This window comes from Oryzias latipes, chromosome 6, assembly GCF_053564925.1.
Source record: "Oryzias latipes strain Hd-rR chromosome 6, Olatipes_Hd-rR_3.1".
NCBI classification, from domain to species: domain Eukaryota; kingdom Metazoa; phylum Chordata; class Actinopteri; order Beloniformes; family Adrianichthyidae; genus Oryzias; species Oryzias latipes.
Window position 1 is genome coordinate 33840797 of NC_136242.1, and position 20531 is coordinate 33861327.

The 20531-nt window shown below is 43.8% G+C and overlaps 1 protein-coding gene across 3 annotated transcripts in view; it reads right to left on the reverse strand.

The window, feature by feature from the left end:
- Positions 1-20531, reverse strand: part of LOC105354303 (neural-cadherin) — a 130895-nt gene that overhangs the window by 107898 nt on the left and 2466 nt on the right. The window lies entirely within an intron of this gene.

The window sequence follows — 20531 nt, forward strand, 5'->3', positions numbered from 1 at the left end:
CTTCCCACCACAGCTTGCATTTCAATAAATCTCCAATCTGATCAATTTCTGATCTATTTTTAAAGTGTTCTTATTTGTCTGTTAGGAGGCCAAAATCCAAAAACCCGTGCCGTTTCCTAGGACATCGCTTTTGCAGAGCGGCAGGAGTTCTTCAGAAATTCACCTCTGATACCACGGTCATAAATACAATCATCAGAAGGGTTCTCCAACAGCCCAGGACCACTCGTGGAGAGCTTCAGAAAGACCTGGAATCAGCAGGTACCGTTGTTTCAAAGAAAACAATAAGTAATGCACTCAACCGCCATGGCCTCCAGGCACGCACACCACGCAAGACTCCATTTTTGAAGAAGAAGCATGTTGAAGCTTGTGGTGGCTGCCTACACTGCCACCCCATCAGGGCAGTAACATCCTGCACCACACCCTACATATCTGTTCACTTTATTTTTGCATATACCTTTGGATTTCTTTTTCAAACATAACACACACATTTGATAACATTTATTAGCATGCTTCAGTTTACTTTTTTATAATTTGATGATTTGCTTGAGTTACCAGTGCTAAGGGGAACCATTGTTGCTGCTGCTGCCATCTGCTGCTGGAAAATCAAGTCAGGCCTGACACAAGAATGCATCCCAGTCAGCAGAGGCCTTATATTCAGCAGGCAGCTAATTGGACTGAACCATCGCCCAGTGGACAAGGAACTCTTTCTGTGTTTCTTTACTTTAGTTTCCATTTTGATGGTCCTTAGTTTCATTCACTGTGTATGTTAATTTATCACATGTTGGGCATTAGTTTAGTTTGTTCTCTGTGGTTTGTCTTAGTCTCTTTAAGTTCCCCCTTGTGTGTCTAGTTGGTTTGATCAGCCACTATATATGTTCCCTTGTGTTTCCAATTAGGGAGGTCAGTTTAATTATGTTGCTTTGTCTGTTCAGTTGTCCTCTGTTACATTTAAAAACTTGAGTTAACTTTGTTGCTTTGACCTCTTTTAAGGGCCCATTTTTGCCCATTTACACATTTTGAAAATTAAATTTCAATATTTTTGATTAAATTGTTTGCTGTCCTTGCCTTCTACTGCTCGGTCCACCACATAATGGTGTCAGAAGTGGGATCAGCAGTTTAAGGACAGTTTTTTTTTTCTCTCTCTTCCCCCCGGAAATCCTTTGAAATTTTTTTTTGTGAGCCATGCAACGAGGAGGAAGGACTACAAGAACACGCATTGAACATAAAGACTACAGCACTGCCAACATGGACAATGGAGAAGAGGAGGAGGCTGGAGCTTCAGGAGCTGGTACAGGTACCGAGGGTGAAGAGCCAACATTACAACATCTCACTAGTATTCTCCAGGCCTTCATGGGACAACAGGAAGCCAGAGAAATGAGACTCCAGGAGGAAGCAAAGCAGCAGGAACACAGGCTAAAAGGCCTGCAGCATCAGTTCCAACTTTTGCAGATGGAGGTGCAGGCCCGGACGTCACCTGTTCCTGATTACACCTCATCAGCCCCTGATCCAACAGAGGAGTCTGGTTCAGATGATCGGCTGCCAGAGGCCGTACATCAGACAGCAGGGGCACAGCAAGTAACCACTCACCCTCGCTTCTCTATGGATCCCAGGTTAGAAAAGCTAACAGAAAACGATGACATTGAACATTTCCTAATAACTTTTGAACGCATAGCAACAGCGTGCAAGTGGGTGGAGTCAGACTGGGTTTTCCGCCTCATCCCACTGCTCACTGGTAAGGCCAGAAGTGCCTATGTTAACATGGATGTCGATGATTCTTCGAACTATGAAAAAGTTAAAACTGCAATCTTACATAAGTATGACATCAGCCCTGAGTCTTACCGACAGAGATTTCGTTCCTTGGAAGTGGGCCCTGACGAAAGTCCCAAGGAGCTTTATGCCCGTCTCAAAGAACTCTATGATAAGTGGATTCAACCCAGAGGTAAAACGGTAAAAGAAATTGGTGAGATAATCATTATGGAACAATACTTAAGAATGATGTCTCCTGAGCTTCAGGTCTGGATAAAAGAACATGGGCCTAAATCAGCAGCTGAAGCCGCAACACTGGCAGAGGTGTTTGTGGCTGCTCGCAAGAAAAATGTACCATGGAGCAACCTGCAATGGAAGGGTATAAAAGACTCACGCAGGCCAACAGCCCCACAACACCACCACCACAGACTGGCTCCAGGAACACCGAGAATGCCTGTGCAGGATGATCAGATGAGTAAACCAGCAAAATCTTCCAATAAACCACCAATCTGCTATTTGTGTGGGCAGGAAGGACATATTAAACCCCTTTGCCCAAGAAATTCAGCAAAGCTCACTCAGATGTGTTTTGTTCCATATCAGAGCCATGCTTTGGAAAGTCGAGCTAACCAGCCTATTAAAATGACCACTGTTAAAGTGAATGGGAAATGTTGCAATGCACTGATTGACACTGGCAGTACACAGACTTTAATTCATCGACAACATGTACCAGTCAACCTTGTTTCCACTCAAGAGACAGTTTCCATCTGCTGTGTACATGGTGATAAAAGACTTTATCCTACTGCTGATCTCTACTTGGAAATTCAAGGACAGATGTATCTTCTGAAAGTAGGAGTTGTTGATGACCTTCCTTTCCCAGTTGTTTTGGGTCATGACCTGCCAGTTCTTTATGACCTGTTGGACACAAGAGGAAGTGCTGTTGCGGTTACGAGAGCTCAAGCTAAAAATACAGATGCGAATCTGCCACTTCTCTGCGCTTTACCTTTCTATGATGCTGAGCTTGAGACAAAACCCGGGAAGTCTCGCAAAACGCGTAGTCAGAAAAGGCAAGAGAAATTTAAACTAACTATGGTAGATCCGCCCGTTGAAGCAACTCCAGAAGTGGGTTTAGGGTTCAAGTTGCCATCTAACATTGTTGAAATGCAACAAAATGATCCAACTTTGTCGTCTTGTTTTGTAAAAGCAGCAGAAATGGCTGAGGAGTCGAAGAGGGAGTATCTGGTGGAGAATGGAGTTCTTTATCACCAGCAAGGTAAAGTGAAGCAACTGGTGGTTCCTCTGTTGGTTCGAGATGTAGTACTCAGCCTAGGCCACACCATACCGTGGGCTGGCCACCTAGGGAAGCAAAAAACAACTGCACGTGTGATGAAACACTTCTACTGGCCTGGCTTACGTACAGACATCCAACATTACTGTCAGAGTTGCCCTCAGTGCCAGAAAACCTCACTGAAATGTACCACCAAAGCTCCACTCCAGCCTCTCCCAATTATTGGCACTCCGTTTGAACGCCTTGGCATGGATGTAGTGGGACCAGTGGAGAAAAGTAAAGCTGGAAACCGCTACATGCTAGTCATCACAGATTATGCCACAAAGTACCCAGAGGTGTTTCCACTGAAATGTGTGAAAGCAAAAGCTGTGGCATTCTCTCTGGTTCAGTTTTTTCCAGAGTGGGTTTCCCCCGAGAAATTTTGACAGACCGAGGCACTAACTTCATGTCTAACTTGCTTAAGCAGGTTTATCAGCTCCTGGGGGTGAAGAATCTGCGGACCACTCCTTATCATCCACAGACGGACGGGTTGACTGAACGCTTTAATCAGACGCTTAAGCAAATGCTTCGTAAGTTCGTCAATGAAACCGGGTCTGATTGGGATCAGTGGCTGCCTTATCTCCTCTTCGCCTACAGAGAGGTACCCCAGGCTTCAACAGGGTTCTCCCCCTTTGAATTACTTTATGGACATGAAGTAAGGGGACCCCTGACCCTCTTAAGAGAAACCTGGGAAGGAGAGCAGGGCAGAGAAGAACCTGTCAATGCCATTCAGTATGTTATTCAAATGAGAGAAAAGCTGCAGAGGATGAGCGAGTTAGCACAGGCCCACATGGCTGATGCACAGAGACGCCAGAAGAGCTGGTATGATCAAAAAGCACGCTAGAGAAGTTTCCTGCCAGGTCAAAAAGTCCTAGTAATGCTACCCACAAGTGACAGTAAGTTGCTAGCCAAATGGCAAGGCCCCTTTGTGGTCCAAAAGAAACTTGGGGCTACAACATATCAGGTTTCCACCCCAGGTCACAAACAGTCCAGTCGTGTATTGCACGTTAACCTTCTCAAATAATGGGTTTCCAGGACTGCAGATGATGCTATGGGACTGCTGATCAGAGATGTCAGTGAGGAGGACGAAGTGGATGAATTCCTGCCATCATCAATGCCCACCACCTTGGATTTAAACCATCTTTCTGAAAACCAACAAGCTCAGGTGAAAGCATTGATTGATTCCAGAGTCTTCCAGGAATATCCAGGACACACAAACTTGGTGCACCATGACATTGTTCTAAAGGAGCAGGCTACAGTTAGGCGCATGAGTTACAGAGTACCAGAGCGTCTACTGGGTCCGCTAAAGGAAGAGGTTGATCACATGCTGTCCCTCGGGATCATCAAGCCTTCGAAAAGTGAGTGGTGTCATCCAGTTGTGTTGGTCCCCAAGAAGGATGGAACCATCAGATTTTGCATAGATTTTCGCTATCTAAATTCTGTGTCAAAATTTGATTCCTATCCAACCCCCAGAATTGACAATCTCATTGAGTGTCTGGGAAAGGCGAAGTTTTTAACAACTATTGACCTTTGTAAGGGTTATTGGCAGGTTCCCCTTACAGAGCGGTCCCAGGAACTGACTGCTTTTCGGACACCCTGGGGGCTCTTTCAGTTTACCGTTCTTCCGTTTGGGTTGCACGGTGCCCCTGCAACTTTTCAGCGACTTATGGATCAGGTACGCGGTGGCCTAAAGGACTGTGCTTGTGCTTATCTTGATGATATTGTGGTTTACAGTGCCACCTGGGAGGAACATCTAAGACATCTGAAGAAGGTTCTGGAGTGCCTGCATGCTGCGGGGTTAACCATCAATCCAGCAAAGTGTGCTTTTGCCCGGAGGGAAACGGAGTACCTTGGTTACACTATTGGAGGTGGGTTGATCAAACCGCAAGTCAACAAAGTACAGGCGATTGAATCCTGCCCTCTACCACAGACAAGAAAGCAGCTAAGGTCTTTTCTTGGATTAGCTGGATTTTATCACAAATTTATTCCAAGCTTTTCAGCCCGTGCAGCTCCGTTGACTGACATGACCGGCTCAAGATGTCCAAACAAGATCAGGTGGACTACGGAGTCTGTGACAGCGTTTCGAGACATTCAGCAATCATTCAGTAAGGACCCCATACTGCACAGTCCAGATTTTAATAAACCTTTCATTTTGCAAACCGACGCATCGCAAAGAGGCATTGGAGCTGTGCTTCTACAGTACACGTCTGACGATCGACATCCTGTGGCTTACATCAGCCGAAAGCTACTCCCCAGAGAAATCCACTACTCCATTGTCGAAAAAGAGGCGCTGGCAGTCAAATGGGCTATGGATTCTTTTAAATACTACCTCTTAGGTAGAGAGTTCACCTTGGAGACCGACCACAGGGCTCTGCAATGGCTGGAGAAGATGAAGGACACTAATGCCCGGATAACGAGATGGTACCTCGCCATGCAGCCCTACAGATACAAGGTGAACTACATCCCAGGGAGAGACAACATCACCGCAGACTATCTCTCTCGTGCTCCTGATGAAGGCTCCGAAGGGGAGGGGAGTGTGGTGGCTGCCTACACTGCCACCCCATCAGGGCAGTAACATCCTGCACCACACCCTACATATCTGTTCACTTTATTTTTGCATATACCTTTGGATTTCTTTTTCAAACATAACACACACATTTGATAACATTTATTAGCATGCTTCAGTTTACTTTTTTATAATTTGATGATTTGCTTGAGTTACCAGTGCTAAGGGGAACCATTGTTGCTGCTGCTGCCATCTGCTGCTGGAAAATCAAGTCAGGCCTGACACAAGAATGCATCCCAGTCAGCAGAGGCCTTATATTCAGCAGGCAGCTAATTGGACTGAACCATCGCCCAGTGGACAAGGAACTCTTTCTGTGTTTCTTTACTTTAGTTTCCATTTTGATGGTCCTTAGTTTCATTCATTGTGTATGTTAATTTATCACATGTTGGGCATTAGTTTAGTTTGTTCTCTGTGGTTTGTCTTAGTCTCTTTAAGTTCCCCCTTGTGTGTCTAGTTGGTTTGATCAGCCACTATATATGTTCCCTTGTGTTTCCAATTAGGGAGGTCAGTTTAATTATGTTGGTTTGTCTGTTCAGTTGTCCTCTGTTACATTTAAAAACTTGAGTTAACTTTGTTGCTTTGACCTCTTTTAAGGGCCCATTTTTGCCCATTTACACATTTTGAAAATTAAATTTCAATATTTTTGATTAAATTGTTTGCTGTCCTTGCCTTCTACTGCTCGGTCCACCACAAAGCTCCTTTGGAGTTTGCGACACAACATTTGGATAAACCCATGACATTCTGGGAGAAGATACTCTGGTCAGATGAGACCAAAATTGAACTGTTCGGATGTCATGAGACACAACATGTTTGGAGGAAAAATGGCACCGCACATCACCCCCAAAACACCATACCAACAGTCAAGTTTGGAGGTGGGAGCATCATGGCGTGGGGCTGTTTTTCAGCATGTGGTACTGGCAGACTTCATATCATTGAAGGAATAATGACTGGAGAAAAGTATTGAGACATTCTTGATCAGAATCTGCTGTCATCTGCCAGGCTGCTGAAGATGAAAAGAGGGTGGATCTTTCAGCAAGACAACGATCCCAAGCACACAGCCAAGGTAACACTCAACTGGTTGGAGAAAAAGACAATAAAGCTGCTAGAATGGCCCAGTCAATCACCAGACTTGAATCCATTTGAAAATCTTTGGAAAGAACTGAAGATCCGGGTTCACAGAAGAGACCCCCGGAACCTTGAAGATTTGAAGGCAGTTTGTGTGGATGAATGGGCCAAAATCACACCTGAGCAATGTATTCCAGTGGTTTCTCCATACAGGAGGCGTCTTGAGGCTGTAATCACCAACAAAGGTTTTTGCACTAAGTATTAAATAAATTTCAGTAAGCGGGTTCAATACTTATTCCCTGTGCCATTTCACTTTATTTATGGACATAAATGTTTGGATTTCTTTCTATGTGTGCATTACTTGGGTTGATGCCGACATCTGGTGAAGATTTCATGTCAATAGCTCGAATAGAAATATGTTTTTTGAGAGAAATGTTGACGTTTTCAATACTTATTTTCCCCGCTGTATGTCCTGTCCACTGTACCTGGTTGGTGGTGTCATGGCATGGCGTGAGCTGCGGTGCACAACTTTGCTGATTCAATACCCTAGGCTCGCATTTTTCCAAACATATCTATTTTGTTATTGTGCTGTTTTTGCTTGATTTATGGTCAACTTTGATCATTTCTTTCATTTTTTTTTCTTTTTTTAGCTAATTATTACTGTTGGGCGACAGTGGCTCAGGTGGTTGAGTGGGTCGTCCAATGACCGAAGGGTTGGCGGTTCAATCCCCGCTCCCACCAGCCAAGTGTTGTTGTGTCCTTGGGCAAGACACTTCACCCTCCTTGCCTCCAGTGTGGCTCCACTGGTGTGTGAATGAGCATGAATGCTCCCGGTGATGGTCAGAGGGGCCGTAGGCGCGAAATGGCAGCCACGCCTCTGTCAGTCTGCCCCAGGGCAGCTGTGGCTACAACCATAGCTTACCGTCACCAAGTATAAATGAGGAGTGAATGAATAATGGACACAATGTAAGCGCTTTGAGTGTCTTGAAAAGCGCAGATAAATCCAATCCATTATTATTATTATTATTATTATTTTCATTTAGCAATTCAGCATTTAGCCCTGAACTTTCTTCTGGAAATGCAGCTCCTTCTAGTTGTAAGCTAAATTTTCTTCACATAAGTCCTCTATCATCAGAAAAATGCAACACCAAAACACTATTTTCATCGACATGGGTCTTTACAGTTAAGTAAAAGAAACACAACAAAGCTGAAAAACCATCAACTTCGGTGTTTTCTGGGAACCGGTCAACTGGCTCTTTGTCTGATGTTAAGGAAACAGGAGATAAGGAGGAGGAAAGAAAATGTCCTCGTCATTCCATACAGAAAGGTCCACCGTTTACGGCCGAGCCTTTCATTTAGTCATTAGTTTCTATCAGCGCCGTTCTGTTGGTGGAACTGTGTCAGAGTGCCATCTTTCTTTTCTTTCCATGGTTTGATAATGGAGAGGTAATTTCAGCTTTATGGCAGCGTGACTCTAATGATGAGGAAAGGATAGCTGAGAGCATGCTAGCACAGTGAAAAATACCAAGAGTGCTCCTGAAAAAAGCCCACATTGTGTGCGTTTTCTGCATAAACACGGCCTGTGAAAGCGTGCGCGCGCGCGTGGAGGCTTGAGCGGGATGGTGTCCAACTCCTGCCAATGTCCCCATCGCTGAATGGGCTGTTAATGGAGAGTAATGAGGGAATATTTCCATCGCAGATGTGCTCTCTCTGAAACGCTGTTTTACCCCGACGCTGTAAAACTGGCCCGAGTGAGACATCAGCAGGCAAGCAGCCGCTTCCTGCTCTGACCAAAGTCTGCACCTGTCGGAGGCTTCTGAACGTTTTGTTCACCTTGTTTTCATCCGGCTGCGGCCCCCCGGGAGGTGGAAGTAAGTACGGAGTCAGCGCTGCACCGAGAGTCACATGAAATGACAGAAGCGCTGGTGGTGTCAGCCAGGCCCAGAATCTGTTTCAGGGCCATTTTCTTCACTGGGGTGTGAAATTATTTTAGCTCTCTCCTCATTATAGGATTTTAAAATGCATTATAGTTGGGGCTTTAACGGTGTGCCGCAGCATTAATTCAATTTGCCCCATTCACGCTTTCTTATTATCACGCTCAGTTCAAGCTACAAGGAAAAAGCTGCTGAGCAGTGCTTGGAGGCCTTATCTCTAAAGGATATAAACTACAGTACCCAGCTCAATCAGAGCAGCTGCTGCCTGCTACCTCTATTCTCCCCCCGTCCTCCCAGCCTCCTCGTCTCCCGATGCCGCTTCCTTTGGTGACCTCCATCGTTCTTTCTATCCTCCGTCCCTCTCTCAATTTCCCTGTGAGTTGGTGATTGATGGAGGTGGTACAAGGAGCGCTTTTGATATCTTTCCATAGAAACGCGTCTGTAGGCAAACAATCACACACAGCCCATGCACTGGCAGCGATGCCAACACACACCAATGCGAGCACGGCACCGGCGCCAGGCAGAAGCAACAGAGGCTACTGCACAAGTTTAATGGGAAAACAAGGCCCAGTGTGTGGGTTAGACAGCGTTAATCTATCACTGAAACCAGACCTGGGTCTGTGATTGTTTAGCACACCAGAGGGGGAGGCATTCTGGAAGCCACCTATCATTATCTGTTCTGCAAAAGGTAGAGAAGATCCAGACTGCAAATGCATTCACACTGCAGCGCATTTAATGCAGAGCAGCTAGCTGGACTGAGTTTACCCGACATGAAGCCTGCCTGCGTGTGGAGACACGCCCACAAAACACACCAGGACGAGTTTTTATCAAGCGTCCGCAGTGCGCAGCCACATGGATCTGCACACTAGTCACATGTACTAAACTGCAACTCAGCATGTGACTGCTCTCTGGTTTGTTGTAATGGGGTGGGGGGTGAGAATAAAGTCCTCATTTAGATATCTAATCCAGATTGCAGTGTGTCCCATGTGGAACATCATCTCTCGTCATTAGGAGCAGTCCAGCAAGATTAAAGAAGATCCGTGTTTATCACCCGCCATGGGTCGGACAAAAGCAAGTGTTTAATCCCCCCACCCCCACCCCACCCGACCAATCACACTTTCCCAAAACCCAACTGCACTAAAAAAACTAAACCTGCAAATATAATAATAAAAGAAGCTTATCAGAGGCCAATACCAATCAATCTTAATGCCTCCGATCCGTGATAATGTTCACGCCGGATGATTATAATCTCTTCTTCTCATTATTTTCAAAACAGTACTGTTCCATCAGAGGGATTAAGCACAACTATCACCCAAATGTGGAGACAAGCTCACCGGGGACAAAGCCCCCCCATTTTTTCCACCTGCGACAAATGCAGACATCCAGCAACAAACAACTGCGCAGCTACGCCACTGATTACTGAAATTAGGTAGCTGTTGGAGAAGAAAGGCCAGAAGCAATCACAAGGTGGAAATTATAAGTAAAAGTCTGGGCAAGGTCTAAAAGCAACAGATTCTCCATGGGAGAAGGACGAGTAAAACTTTAGATCAACTCTTTCCATCTCAGCATTTTCTCCTTCAGTAACCGTGTCACACTGTGAATAATTGAGTTTGCAAAAGCTGCAGTAAAAACGTGTTGCATGAAAGACCTCAGTGTATGTTATTCTGGCAAAGCTGCCACAGCTGACAACATCACGGCATCACCACTACATCTATCGCACCGCTTTATAAAGACGGCACGGACCATAAGGTTTGTCCTGTCGAGAAAGCCTGTCTGCTGGTGAAAACACGCGTGGAAGAAACATGTTGAAGGAAAGACTTTCACCAAGACATTCAGTCGACGGCCGGAGACGAGCCGCAAAAACAGGAAGCAAAATGTCGTCTTTAGTTCTTTTGTTTGCAACTCTTTCCATGCCACTGAAGTTTCCTCAAACAGAGACGGACTCTCAGCTTAAAATATCCACACAAGAGCACACGCTCTCCCTTAGATGCTCATCAGCCCTGAGAGGCACTACATTTTCTATGCATCAAAGACAACTGCTTCTGTAATCAGCAATCCTCTGGCAGTGATGGAGCTGTTCTGTCTCGCTGTCTTCCTGAAATTGATTGAAGCACGAGATGGACATCATCTTCAAAAACATTTTACCATCGCGGCCTGCCCAGATTTCTGTGCAGCCTTTTTGATCCCCAGTCAGCCCAAAATCCAGCAGAGTCTGCCTCTTCACTCCACCATGTTTCTTTTTTTGCATGGCAGTCATTTGAATGTTTCCAACAAAAGCTGCGCTCTCACTGTGCAAATTGGTGCCTCGCAATTACCGCCGTTTCTGCAGTGTGCGTGCTTTGCTCCAAAGCAAAGTTCATGGCCTGTCAAAACATCTCACTACCCAACTTGGCCAGCCATGTGATCTTCTGCACTGCATTAAAAGTCTCAGCGTTCACACTTCACCAAGCCCAGCTTTTAAACTCGTCTTCATCCTGCGTGCTTAGCAGCACCTCTTTGGGCCACCAACAGCAGGGAAGCGCCCCTTGTTATTCTCCCTTAATTGGACCACAGGGCCCCAAGTTTGAGAAATACAAGCCTATATAGATAAATAAGCACAAGCACTGAATTCCCATGACATGGCTCAGATTTTTCCTCTTTTCATTCTGGCCTATAGGCGGGCCTGTCTGAAGGCTGATTCATTAAAGTGCTTCAGGAGGGCTCCATCAGCCTCTCGACTCCATCACACGAGTAGGTAAACTATCAGCCAGCCTCTGTCACAGCCTATTCAGCAACATATAAATTGTTGTATAAAGTGATGTTTTGAGACTGAGAGCAAAACTGCTCCAGTCTAATCAATACCACCAAATCAATGCTGCTCTCCAGGGAAATGCCACTTAGAGACGACCCCTGGCATGCCGAAGCAAAGCCGGAACAAAAAGTTTAGACGCAGCACATGCATAAAAACCCAGCCAGTGAACACAAAGGCTTTTGTGTTCATCACAAATCTTTTCACGTTTAGGTAACCCCGAACGCAGCGGTGAGGTTGTCTCCTACCTTTTTCAGATCCATTTAACATCAGACAATATTTTCACAGACCGGCCTGTACGAGCCTGAAGCGAGCATCCAAACACTTTTTCTTTATTTGTCTCCAGTTTCCTTCAACGTTTAACGCTAAAGTTTATCTTCATCCTCTGAAAAATATCTGCTGCTGCTTCAAACTTTATTTGTTCCAAGATTTCATGGGAACCATCAAAATGTGATCTAGTTTTTCCCTTAATCCGTGGCGGTCAAAGTGGAAGCTGAAAAAAATAAAATCAGACCTCAACTTCAGCCTCGTTCAACAGATAAATCAAAAAAAGAAAAAGAAAACAAAATGGTCCCTAAAATAGTAACAATATAATACATGAGAACTTTATCAGCAGCATCCTTGCAACATTAGACAGCCGGATGCAGAATATTCTGCATAAATTTTATGGTCTGTGGGAACAAGTGTCACAATAAAACCACATTTGGAGTAAAGACTCCTGGCTTTTATTTGGAAGCGGAAGGCTCTTCTTTTGTTTTCTCTTTTCTTTTCTTTCTTTGGTTAACTTTTCTAGCCTAGAGGCTTCAGATTAATGGTCGGGGCCGTTTAAATCTACACGTGATTGAGCGACTTGACATGCGTCCAGAACGAGTCGGATAAGGTGGACAGAAGCAGCAGTTCTAAAGAAACTTCCTTCAGAATCAGATTAGAAATAAAACAGAAAAAAGTGGGTCATTTGGTTTCCCGTTATGTACCAGCTGTCCCTTGGACCGGTACCAGTCCGTGGCCCGGTGGGGTTGGGGGACACTGCAGGACTGGACGATAAAACAACACCAACAAAACCGTCTAACTTTTGTCTCCCACTAAGCTTGTGTCTGCACGCCCTGGTTCAGATTTAATAAAAGCAAACCTTCTCTGCTGGCGATAAGCTCCGTGTACAATGTGTGAGTCACGCTCATTCATCAAAAAGGAAGACATCGGGTTGCACGGAGGCAGACGCGGAATCTGTGCGATTGGAGCGATTGGAGGTCAGCGAGACATTTACCTGACAGCTCCCGCCGCTGTACGATGTAGAGAGTTGACCATGTCTGAGGTAATGGGCATCAATAATGCAGACGCTTGGCCTAATAAAAACTCGCTGCCACCATGACTGTTCTCAAAGCGCGCTGCCAAACGCGGCTCTCACATCTCCCCACACGCAACAACCTAACAGATGTGTGTTGAAGGATGAAGTTTCTGCCTCCATCAGACAGGATATACAGTCATCCTCACTCATTCAGTGTCTTGGCTTTAATTGTGTTTCGGCCACTTCCCCCTCCTCTCGCTGTCATGGCATTAAGGATTCAGCGTTCTGAACTCCTATGTAGGTTTAAAGCGTTGACCTTATGGATGATACATGTCTGCAGATGCGTCGGCGCACACTGTCACCATAATGTCACGATCCGTTATGTTCATTAACTGCAGCGATTCTCCCTTCATGAAAACACCAGCATCACTCATCCTTTTGATTGGTTCATTTAGAACCGTGAGTTACTCTGACAACTGTCTGTCTTAAGACAAGCCATTAGTTAAAATGATCAAACACTTCATAGTTTTTGCTGCTTTGACAATTCTACAGGTTTAGATGACCATATTTGGATGTATATACCAATACCACCTCATTTGGTTGCAAATATCTAAGATTATCAAACACATAGTTGAAGCTTGATAGATCTTTTTTGTATTTTAAAGGGAAAAAAACAGGTTTGACTCTTTCCAGGATGCATTCACACCAGTAGGTTTGATTTTCAGTGGCTAGTGTTACAAAGACCTGGAAATTCAAACCCAGAAAATCCAGGTTGGGTCCAAATTCCCTCACTTCTCACTACTTAGTGCACTCTATAGGCCGTTCTGCATTTTGTCAAGGTGTTCAAATCTACAATTCCAAAATCCAGTGTCCTGGAAATTTCCAGAAAGTCTCTGTGAATAACTAGGTTAGCAATTATTGATCAAAAACATAATGTATTTGTCATTAATCATCCCATTTGTCATCAACAGAACACAGTGGATTCACAAAGGTCTTTGTAAAATGATCATAAGTTTTATTTTGGAAATGATGTGATGTTCTAAAATTTGACAGAAGGACCGGACCAGGAGGTGATTCATGGAGTGTTTTGGTAATCCACCTCATTAGAGATAGAAAGAACATGAAGTCTGGACGAAAACACGCAGCAATTTTGATTAAGAATTGAAGAGTCTTTATCGCAAAACTGTGACTTTTGTTCTCATTTTAGTGCCAATAGCACTGATGGTTTTCTGTCCTTCGGGAAAAAATGCTAACTTTGAGAACGGCTGTGTTTCCAACTCGAAAAACACTCATGAACGTCAGAAAAACAACAAACCTTCCAAAACCACATGAATGCAGAGTAACTCTCTGCACCTAAGCAAAGGTCAATTTATGTAGAATTACAGGGAAATCCTTAGACCAGTCACACACACACACACACACACACACACACACACACACCCACACACACACACACACACACACACACACACACACACACACACACACACACACACACACACACACACACACCCACCCACCCACCCACCCACCCACCCACCCACCCACACACACACACACACACACACACACACACACACACTGAAGGAGGGAGTTAAGAATGTGTGCCCTGTCTAGGCTACCCCACTTTGATGGGACATAGCCTGGGCATATAGATAGATAGATAGACAGGGAAATGAAACATTAAAAAAGGTCATCAATATAATTTTTTCTATTATGGTGGGCCAGATTAAAAAGTTTAACAGGCCATATTTGCCCACCCCTGGGTTAGAGAGCAGTGAAGGAAGTCAGACACAGTGCCAGAGTCTCGTTATGGACTTTTAAGTACTTCCTGTTTCTGGAGGGTCCTGTGCCTCCAGCAGCTTGGAGCTCCCATTCCAGTTTTCTCCAGCAGAGAAGCACCAAACCCCTGTTGGGTTTAACTCCTCTGTCTGGGTCTTTTTGGGTTCCACACAATCCTGACAGAAAACTGACCACAAAGGAGTAAATTTGAGGGGTGGGGGGAATACCCTGTAAACCCTAAAAGGTTTGAAAAGTCCCATCAGTGAGGAGGTGCAGGTACTTACTGAACACATGGCGGTCAGTCAGAGGACTCACTTCCCTTCTTTGTGCTTTTTTTCCTCCCTCTCTGGGCTGGCTTTGGGAAATATCGCCCCCAAAAGAGCAGCTGTTGGAATTGCGCGAACATTTCAGGCGGTTTGGTCCCCTTCACTGTCTGGATTGTTCTGAGAGCCCCATGTGTGCAAGACGGGCCATTTATCAGAACTCCTCACCTATTCAAACAAGGTTTATGGGACGTCCCGGTATGAAAGAGAACCCAGGAAAAGCTGAATTTACTGTAACTTAATCAAGAGAAAAGAGAAAAAGGCTCTAAATTAAATCAACAAATGCTTATTTGACAACCAACCCATCATGTAGTCTCACAGTCTAAAGTAAACAGTCTGGAAAACTGAAGTCAAAACCTCAAAAATACAGAGGTTTTTTTGCACTTTTGTTATAATTAAAATATTTTTTTCTTTTGGTAAAAAATTGCTCAGTTTGTTTATAGAGGGTAAACTTTTTTTTTGAATTCAAATATAGAAAATTATGTCTGAGTGTTTAAGACTGAATTGCCATATTTCCTCTGTGAGAAAGCGTTCGCTGTCTGAAGCCGTGTCATTGTGTTCTGCTGAAAGTTTGTATTTAACTTAAACTAAAGATTCAGAGACACTCAAATGTTTTGCAAGGAGATAGTATTTCAAGTGAGGTTAACGATGATGAAAAGTGGTTGAATACTCATAAATACCTGTACATGTATATGCATTTATGTACTGCAAATATTAAAGTATGCATGCATGTGTGCGTTTGATGTTATTTCTTGGATGTTTGTTGAGTCACTTTTTAAAAATATATTTTGTTTTCATCTAGTTAAATAAGAAAAATAAGGAAATGAAAAGTTTTCTTTCCCGTAAGAAGCCCCAAAGGAAAAAGCCAAAACGCGAAGACCAACAGAAACAAAGCAGTGATGACCAATCAGGAGTTCAGACGAGTTGAAAAGCTTGGTGCACAAAGATGGAATAAATAAAATATAAAAAGTTAAACCGAGAAAATGCAAAGATCAAAAAACTAGACAAAAGCAGAAAGGAATAAAACGAAACGCACAGACCATGACATTTTCATGTCTGGGAAAAGGAAATGGGAAAAAATGCCAAGAATACAAATTGAAACCCTCTGAACACGTAGAGCCTCACAAATGTCGCTCTTATTAGGATGATGGAGGACTTTTCTGGACTTGAAAATGTTGGCAGTACCACCATAGTATAAGTACTCAGACGGTACATGGAGGAGAGCCAAACAATGTTATTTGGAATAAATTGTGTGTTTCTATCTATCCATCCGTGTTTTCATCTCTCTTTTTCCATTCCTGAGGACAGGTAATATTTCTTATCTTCTTTCTCTCTGCCCTGCAACATTGTTCAGACAAATACGAGTGCACTTTAGCCTTTTCACAGCCCCATATTTTTCTCAACCCCATTGTTCCCTGCAGCCATCCACTCTGCACTACAGGCTAGAGAACATGCACATCTCATTCCCTTCCTGCTGCCCCAACAGTACCTCGCTTCTGCCCTCTAACCATCTGACAATTACTTTTCACCGAGCTGACCTCTCATCAGCGCTCTACATCGCTCCGTGTCTCATCCGGCTGGCCTTTCGGTGTTTTCAACGAAGCTTAAAAAACAGTCAAACGCATTGACGTGTATTAACACACCCCTTCCATCCTCTTTCTTTGCTGCTGTTCTTCTCCACCTCCTCACCTTTGGCTCTTTACATCTCACAGCCTCACAGCCATGATTTTGCCCTCAGCACTGCTGTCTGTAATGGTCCTTCTGACTGTTTGGAATCCACCTCAGAAGCCTCGCCCACATGCAGAGCAACGCTCAGTTTCTTTCTGAAACCGGCTCCTTTCCTCCAAAAGGTGGTTGCAGACCAGCGTATCAGCAGATCCTGGGAGGAGAGCTGTCTGCAGGGATGTCGGAGACGTGCATTTGATGCATGAGACCACAAACAGACATCTAATGCTGCCGGCGAGTTACAGCTGCAACACAGTCATCTGAAGAAAGGAATCTGAGATTCTCTGGTAATCTGGACACCCGAAGCTCCGTATCTGTGTTCAAAAACCGTTTGTTTGATGACATATATATATATATATATATATATATATATATATATATATATATATATATATATATATATATATATATATATATATATATATATATATATATATATATATATATATATATATTTTTTTTTTTTTTAAAGGATCAGTTATCATGTTCAAACACATATTCACATTAAAATGAAGCCTCCTCTCCGTGGCCACATCAGTGGAAGAGTTTTCTGCCCAAACATGTAGGTCTTCAGCCACAAATTACAAACAAAAGTGAGACAGTCTCCCCCTTATTCCTTTACACATCACAAGGGGAAATATGAATATTTAGTGGCAGAGAGGTGGGGCAGGAAGAAAAAGAGAAATTGGATTAAAGGCAGCAGAGAGGCGAGATGCTGACTGGGAGACAGAAACGGGAGGAGAGGCGAATGCGGGGGAGAAACCGAGAGGCTTCCTGGACAAAACAGGCTGTGAAGGCCTGATTACCGCAAACTGAATACCAGCCTGCCCACAGATAACAAAGGACAGGGAGAAGCCACTCCAACCCACTTAGCACAGCACCACTTGTCCAAGGCTCCTTTTAACCGGTCAAATACCATCAACGGATTCCCCACTCGGGTCCAAACAAAAAGATTCCTAGAGTGAGACAACCAAGAATGGAAAAAAAAAACACCGCCACAAATCCAAAGTGACATCCTCTGTGGGCCAGTGAGAATCTTATACAGGAAGAGCTGGAGAGGTCCCACTCTCTCTCTGCACAAAGCAGCACTGCATAACCAGAGTCTGTGAGTCATGACTCATGGCCTACTTCCACAGCTTTTACCTTTTCTATCCTTTTCTTTCTCAGACAGTTTGATACCCACAGGCTACATCAGGGAAAAAACATTGTGGTTTTCTTTCGGGACTTTAGGTGTTTGCATATTTCCTTATCATAAAGTTAATTATGGCTCTAGCATTAGAGGGGGGGGGGGTCCTGTCAGGACGAGCGGATTCTTTAAACAAACAAATGCTGCTCTGTGGGATCGCAGTCAAAAGGTTACAGTCTATCACGTTTCTGTACTTGGACTACGTCCACATCCCTGCAAACGCTTCAGGACTTATACAGGTCCAGGTGAATACAAATCAACCCTCAAGTTCTGAGCAAAGAACAATTAAAAGTCATTCCAACATTTTGCAATTAAAAACGGAAATGAATTGCAGAGTTGAGGCGGTGCTAATGAGAAGCATAAGGTATTTCAGAAATGAGCGACGGTAATTACGAGAAAACAAACAATCAAATGTGACAATATGTTGTGTGATTGCATTAACTGATCAATTACCGCTGAAAATACCAATCAAGGCAGTGTGATGGTAAATGATTCCAATCAAAAGCATCACCGTGATGCTGACAACACGCCAGGCTCCGCGTGTCCTAGCTGAGGAAGATTCGGCTCATGTCTGGCTGATGATCACATATCCATGTGAACAAGTCCCTTCAAGTGCTTCTGATGAAAGTGACAAGCTGCGATGGTGAAACATGTCACACGTGAGGCCTCAAGGTGCAGCAACTGCTGGGTTTTTAGACTAAGAGCTTGTTCTTTCAGGTGGGTGAGTCAGTGGGGATGAGCCCCGTGGAGAGAATAAACTCCTTTTCCTTCTTTTCTTTTTTGGTGCACCATGCTGCTACATCTGACTGTCAACGTTGCTTTTTAATCTCCTTTGTACAGCACTAATAACAGCCTTACTGAAGGTTCTAATCATAACACTATCTGCGAACTGCAAACTTATTAGCACACCAAAACCTCGCAGCACTCTGATTAGCTTTTTGTGCCCACATTAATCACCTAATAAATCCTTTCGGTAGACATTAAGTGAATCCGTATTCAGCGGTTAATAGCAATGCATCATTATTATAATTTTCTTTGACCCTCTCCAAACTTAACCTCTGTAACCTCAGAATTATGCCGGAAAGCAAATGTTGAAGTGAAAAAGCAAAAAATGAATCACAAGTGTTCCAGTTCATACTGGAGCACAGAAATGGGATCTTTGACACAGACTTTACAAAAAAACAACGTTTGCTAAACTGGGATGGTGGGGGGAAAAACTGGAGAAAGGTTTTTGTTTTTTTGGTACATAGGATTTCATCCCTTTTATGGAGTTTCAGCTAACAGATCCAGACCATGACAGTCACGCCACCATGCTGGGTCAACCAGCTGCTTCGGCATCGGCACAGGGCAATCCCTTCTCCCTTGCCCTCCATGATGCTGAGAGCTCGTCAGAGAGCTTGTGGCTCACCCAGTGTAATTACAACATCCAAAGTATGAAATTTTTCAAACTGCAGACAACTCAGACATTTTGCAGTACCAATGAGGCAGTGGGTCATAAAAACATATTTAAAACTGGGATAAAACAATTGATCCTAAAAGAACCAGAAAAACCCAGGAACTCCTGACACTGTTTGAACATAAGATCTACCGTTTCGTATTTCTATCAGTTTTACTGGTGCAGCCTCAACTCCATTAATGTAGAAAGAAAAATTCAATTCAGAAACAGAGGAGCATCCAAATCTACGGGAAAAGATGCATTTCCTTTTTTGCAAGTCCAAGACAAGTCAAAAGTCTTTGGTATCGTTGCAGCAATTAATTTCTGCAAAAACCTGCAATTAAAACTAGAAATGAGAATTTCTCAGATGGCTATGATCCAATTTATTCTCATGTAAAATGTTCATCAGTTATTGTTTTGTTTAACAAATAAATCACATGTCAAGAGGAAATGCATATCATTTTTACGTATTTATTTATCATTAATCTGTTTCACTGACACAACGTATCGGTAGATTTTTTTGTTTCTCGTGTTTCTTTTTGTTTTGGTTTCTGTGGTTTCAACGCTGTTACCCTGTTCTTTTTAAGACTAATCTGACTAAAATTGTATTTTGTTGTATTTTTATCCTTGCCTTAAGAATGAACTAAGACTGAACGACTAACGTGAGGTAGTGCTTTTAAGAGTTTCCTAAACTAAAGCAGGAAAGTGTTGCTTGTTGACAGCGTCTGCCACTCAGCAGGTGACTGTCAGCACCAAGGACAGCTCTGTGCCACAGAGAGCAGGCTTTTTAGAAGAAGTCAAAACACGGCAACCCATGGGGCCTCATGGAAAGAGGTTTTCTGCTGTGCCTTTGGTCATTTTCATGTGATTATGCAGCCTCACATGCACCCAAAGAAACAAAAAGACACTCACAAACACGTCTCTGCACACGGTGCCTTGATCTCTGACACTGAGCACCAACCCACATGTAAAATGACACATGGGATCAGCTTCAACCTCAGCAAATAATGAAATAATACCTGAAATGGACTAGGAGAGCTGTATGTACGGATTGGGAACGAGATGAGCAGAGAAAACGCTGCTTTTAGATTCCCATCAGGAATGTGTCTAAAAAGCCATCTTTGCAGGATAAAGGACGTGTCAGGCCTTTGATCAGAGGAGAGTTTTGTGGGGGAGAGAGGTAAAATGGAGAAAGGTATCTGAATATCTGTCAGACTACAGCTGATGAATTCTTTTACTCATCCCTGAAGGAAGGAAAAAAACACCAAATTTGTCTATTTTTCACCTTCCGAGAGAAAAAAAAGGAACGCAGAAAGCCTGAAAGCCCCTTTGCAAGAATGTATCCCAATCAGGCATGCAATTACAATCTAGA